General features: G+C 38.9%; 2 protein-coding genes across 2 annotated transcripts in view; one reads left to right on the top strand and one right to left on the bottom strand.

The window, feature by feature from the left end:
- Positions 1-5994, bottom strand: part of LOC145491262 (uncharacterized) — a 49487-nt gene that overhangs the window by 1739 nt on the left and 41754 nt on the right. The window lies entirely within an intron of this gene.
- LOC145491257 (ADP-ribosylhydrolase ARH1-like) overlaps positions 131-5994 on the top strand; it is a 40105-nt gene continuing 34241 nt past the window's right edge. The window contains exon 1 of the mRNA XM_081470415.1: positions 131-197. The gene's annotated coding sequence lies outside the window, so the exon portion shown is untranslated. The remainder of the gene's footprint in view (positions 198-5994) is intronic.

Raw genomic sequence — 5994 nt, 5'->3', positions numbered from 1 at the left:
TTAGCTTCCTTCGTCACACAAATTTACTGGGATTGCGTGACGAACAAGAGACTGGATCGAGTTCGGTTTAGAAACTTTTCCTCGGTCCAGTCTTCATTATAATTGACGTGCTCTGGGACATGACCTAAGTGCTACTGACGGAAGAAGGAAAGTTCTCTTCGAGAGTTAGGTCATGCAAGGTTTGAACCAGTCTACAGGTAAGGGAAAATTTTGTCAAGTGATAGGAGAAAACAAACGTGTAGTTTCAATTTCGCTAGTCTTGCACTGAAGAGAGAAACAGAAAGTATTCTTTCCTGAAAACAAAGTTGCTGACGCTGGTAAAAGGAGATTTTCCGTGGAGATCTTTTAGAAGTGTGCAGCTTTCAGAAAGCATATACGGATACCAGAATGTTGCATTCGAGGAATAGCAAAAAGCGTGCAAAATGTTTGTGCCACAGTACATTAAGGTGTTACGTAGAGGTTTCAAGAGTGAGTGAAAATGAAAGGTGAACAATAATGAAATGCACTGTCTGAAATGAGGATAAGAAGCTCCACTGAAAAGGAAATCTGTTGGGTTTGCAATTTCAGGGTGTCTTCCAGTGAGAGAATTCCCTTGGGAATATGTGTATGATATAAATTTCATTATAGGGCAGAAGCAATGACCAAGCCTTAGTTTCCAGAGTGTTCTTCATGGATTCAGCCAGGATGTTGCCTATCTTTTTTGGATCACGTGCACTTAAGTCATCAGTAGTCGAGTGACAATCGATACTTTCGATTGATACCCTTGATCAATACTCAGCCAACACTCCATCGACACCTTGGTTGATACTCCATTGACGCTCCATTGACATCTCGGTCAACAGTCGGTCAACAGTCCATTAATTTTCGATCAATGCATATGAGTCAGGTGGCACTCGACCGACTATCAGTGGACTGTTGATCAACAGTTGATTGAGTGTCGACTGAGTATCAATTGGGATGCTGATTGAGTACCGATCAAGATGTCAATCAAGTATTGAACAAAATGTTGATCAATGGTATCGATTGAGGGTATCGATTGAGGGTATCGATCAACACTCAACTGCAAATGCCTTTAGCACAAATGATCCTCTTTGTTATACCTCTATCAGTGTTAAGCCTGAAGGAGGTGGGGACCCTGGTCATCTGTGTTGCATGTGACTTGTCAGAAGAATTTTTGCTTAAAATCCCCACCGTAGGGCCTGGAACATGGATAAAGTCAGATCAAATATATCCCCACCTAGCGCAGCGCCGTAGCGTGTTGCCCTGCAGGTATTTGTTCATTTCAAGAGAGGCATAATTTCTTGCTGTCAATATATGGAAAATATTAGAAATCCGATGCTTGATTGTCCAAGGAAAAGTGACACTATAAATTAAAAATCCACACAATCTGTCACAACTTACCATCCTTATGCAAAACAATTTCTGTGGATATCTAACAGTTCTTTGCCATCACTGTATTACAGTGTAGTTCAATTAGACACTGTATGGACGTCAACTGTACAAAACGTATTTTGAGCCCTAGATATATACATTACAGAGTGCAATGTCAAAGTGGAAAATGCACTTTTCAACTGGAAACTGAGAATGTTTTGTCGCTCTGAGAACTGTTCCCAGCCTTGGCCAATAAGGGAGCGTGAAATCACATTCATTCGTAAACGAGAAACAGTTCTCAGTATCCACCAATGAGAACGGGTGAATTTTTCATTGAAAACAAAATGTCTGGTAAGCATCTGTCATGAATCACCGATAAGTAATTACTCTCGAACGTTTGTTTGTCATCATCCATTAACCACACATGAATGAGTTTACACAATGGTCTTTTATCAATAGTAGCCGAGTTGAATTTTTGCGAATATCGACTCTCTACAAGAACGGTGTTTACGTGGTTCTTTAACTAAGCTTAACAACAAAAAAGAAAATGTACTGGGGATATTAAATTGAAAATTTTCTAGTTAAGCCGCACAAGGTCCACATAATTGCGTTGCGGACGATACAACGTGAAATTCTGCTTTTCCATTTTTCTTTTCCAACAAGCATATTAAGGAAGACGGCAACTTACCATCAGTGCGTCGATCCGTCGTCCAAATGCAAATTTCATTAACTTTTTCCTGGGTCCATAAATCTTGAAAGCGAGTAATCGTTTTCCCTGAAATTCACGCCAAAATTTTCTCACACTTGTTTAGCCACTGTTTCATTACGATCTCTTTGAGTATTCCTCGGTAGCTTGGAGGATACCTTGTCACTTCTGATAATTTACCGTTTGGTGCAATCATTTTGATTCGTTCTTCGGCGCAACTCCAAGCTCCTTTCTCTGAAATCTATCCTTAGCGCGCGCCAACCCGCCACGCCGGACGATATTACCGCTTTATCTGAGCATATCATACATTGAATGTAAGTTATATTATTTCAGTTAACAATTAATTCAGTGTTGATCGATAATCTCTATTTTTCGTAGGTTAAACAGACTCGAGGACCCCGAGCCGGGACTGCTTCCGGTGGAAAAGAAAACCTTCCTGTGGACCCGCCACCAAGAAAGAAGAAAAAAACAAAAACCTAATTTAAACAAAAGCCTTTATATTCTTGGTTTTCAGCTGCGTGCACGTTACGCAAGAGAAGAAATAAAACCATAAACTATTCAATAGATAAACTGAAGAAATATAGATACTGTAGAAAAATAATTAATGCCAAAGTCTCAGGGTTGTGCGATGTTACGTAATCGAGTTATTCGGCAAAATGTATTCACGCCATGTTAGTGTTCCTCTGAGGGGCACCAACATGCCGGCCGGAAACGAGTGAAACATCTGCAATTTACTTTAGCTATCTCAAAGGCTTTCTTCTCTAGGTCGAGCTTGCAAACATTCACATGGAAGCTTCTCTTGTCATGTTGGCTTTTCAGATCTCAAAAACACACGGTGACTCAATGTTTTCATGTACATGATATGATTGGAAGTAGCCATCTTTATGTCACGCACTGTGAAAAACTGCTGTATTTTCAAAACAAAGCACGCTACCGAGCTGAAAACATGCAAGCAGCTACATTTGTAAAACGTCTTTCTCGTGATGGAGATATAAATACAAAAGTCTGTTTACATTTGAATTTTAGTTTGTTTTTAATGACGGCACGTGAAAACCGAGAATACTTGAAAGTGGTTGAAAAGTCGAGCGGAGTTTCTGCAAAATGTTTGTAAAAGTCAGCATCTCTGAAAAAGTCTTACAGTCTCTCCACTTAACTTGCTTACTAGCCTGAATAAAACGAACAGTGGCAAATCATATTACTAGATATGATTTTCTATAGAAACGCAAATGGTCGACTCGGAATTGCATCCTGCTTTCATGCTATATCGCGTGTACAATTTTGCGGAAGTTTGCCTAACGTCACATTAAAGGCGTATATGAAGGGAAAGGCGCAGAGAAAGAGCAAAACAAGACCTAATGTGTCATTCGACAAATTTCACTTTAATTGTGCCGCTTGTAATGCTGCTTTCGCTTTCCATGAAAATATTTCTTGATTGGCCAAGACCTAGAACACTTCTCGGATATTAGAGATAAGGAGCGTTTCACATTCAAATTGTTGACTGCATTAAATGCCCTTTTCATCTCTGCCAAATTTTGTGGAGCGTTCCAGTGGAGTAAGAGCATAATTTCTGTTTACAGGGACACTGGGAAACTGAAATAAGCTGATAAGAGGACGAAAATTTTTATTTAGTAACACATTTGAGCCCACTCGTGATCACTAAGTCCATTGTTTGAGTGAGTGTGAGATGAAGCAACCCTGACAAGAAAATCGGCCGCTTCAGTATTTCAATAAATGCTGGTTTCAAATTTGCTAAACGCAATACAATAGATGAGAACTTACACGATTTCCATGATTTAGCCAGTATACGCCGCCGAGGTAGGAGGCTCTCTGGCTAGACTGAGTGCACAAAGCCACATTCATTTCAAGGGGTGGGAAGCTAGTGGCTGAATTCGAGAACAGTTCTCGGACAAACAAATCGCCTATTGGCTGAAACCGAGAACAGTTATGGGAATGTTTAAACAAGAAAGCTCTGCGGCACGAAAAAATCGTTCAGCGACAATGCAATGCTGAATCACTCTTAGAATGCGCGAAAGAAACCTGCCATAACTCGAACCTTCCGCTAACTCGAAGTAGTCTCGAAGTAGTCTATTCTTCCTGCAGGTCATATTTTCTATAATTTTACTCGAACTCCTTCTCCAAGGTGTAATGAGTAAAAACATACTCATTTCTCATTTGAGAAACTTTTAGTACATTGTGACGCTCGTAGTGCTGTTTTAGCTTTCATAACAAAGGTGCCGATGGATCACTCACGGTTTCTGGTAAACCAGGCTAATAGGACTCGACAAAAATCGTCTCGATATAATGTGTGCTCGATATGCAACGAAGACGTGACTCCTTTAAAAAACCAGGCTCGTTCTTGAAACTTTCGGAAAACGAGACTTGTTTTGACGGAAAACTATTCAAAGAAGAAGACTCGTTCGGAGTGTTCGGAAAACGAGACTTGTTAAAACGAGACTCTTGAAATAACGAGACTCGTTCGGAATAACGAGACTCGTTAAAACGAGACTCGTTTTGAATAACGAGACTCGTTTGGAAAACGAGACTCGTTCGGGAAACGAGACTTATTCAAAAATCGAGACTCGTTCGTGAAACCATTTTTGTTCGTGAAAGAAGGCTAGTTAATTATTAAGTTCTTTTAGGTAAATTGACAACCCGATCAATAGACTGAGTTTGATTTTAATTTCAATGTTAATTGTGAAATTTAAATATTATGCAAAAGTTTTTATTCGCAATCTTACAAACTATATAAATGCTAACCAGAAACTGTAACTTTAAATAATCTTAACCTTGAAGCCACACGCGCAGGCTCTCACACGCTTGCCCGGTTCCTTGTGCCTGTGAAATTAAATCTTGCTGTTCCTCTTGATAGGAAATTGTCATAGGTTTTTATAAACAGATGGGTAACGCCCCTGAGAACCACATCATTATAGGCTAACAGCGATAAAGGCGATTTAAAACGCTTTGTTCCACCAATTGCAAGATATTTTGCTTACTAAAACATTACAACAATAAAACATTTTTGAATTACTCCCTAGACACTACGTACAATCTGCGACAAAATTCAGTAAGCACCTTTTTAGGCCGAACTCAAAAATGAACTTTAAAACCAAACACACCTCGAAATACAATACTCCAACCCTTTCCTACATTCAATGTTGTACAAGCACAAATGAGGAAAAAACTAATTTATCAGGGGAGAGTCGGTCAAATTTAAGGGAGTCGAGTCTAAAATAATATAAAAATATTGTGATCTCAGCGGCAATGTGTGGGCTATTGTGTCGCAGATTGTAGGCCCATCTTTCTTTCAGACGATATGCTGTAAAAATTATCTTAAGGAAAATGCGTGCATTATTGTATGTACAAACTGCAACTCGATCTATCTATGTTATCCGGAGCAAAATACATCGCATTTACTACGCTTAATTATTCTACTGCGCATTAAATTGTTCCATTGATTTTCATTTCAATAAACTTCAAAAGCTTTCGCAACACTTTATGTTTTTGTTATAGCTAAGGGTAACTAATCCTGTAATGGACTGGAATACAAAGTTCATTGTTACACCTCCCAACTCAAATACGTGTCACGTGTAATTTTTCTCGCCCTATAAAAACAACAACTCGAACTTTCAATTCGAACGTGTTCAAGATCCGGCAAATTTGTGCCTCAGTCAAGCTAATAACTTGCTCGTTGTAGTGACGGCAAAGAAACACTTTCAAGTCATAACAGAGGAAGTTAAGCAAAAAAGCTCTTAATCCCCTAGTAAAGCAACCAAAAAAAAAGAGAAAAACTTGAAAATAACCTTTGGATTGTACAGAATTAAGAACGATGAAGTTCTTAGAACTAAACAAACCAAAACTAGTAAGCATGAGGTACATTTTAGATTTATTCTATTTTTGAATTGGAAGGTATAACAAAT

This window comes from Orbicella franksi, chromosome 6 (genome assembly GCF_964199315.1).
Source record: "Orbicella franksi chromosome 6, jaOrbFran1.1, whole genome shotgun sequence".
Classification (NCBI taxonomy): domain Eukaryota; kingdom Metazoa; phylum Cnidaria; class Anthozoa; order Scleractinia; family Merulinidae; genus Orbicella; species Orbicella franksi.
This window is presented reverse-complemented; position numbering and strand designations above follow the sequence as displayed.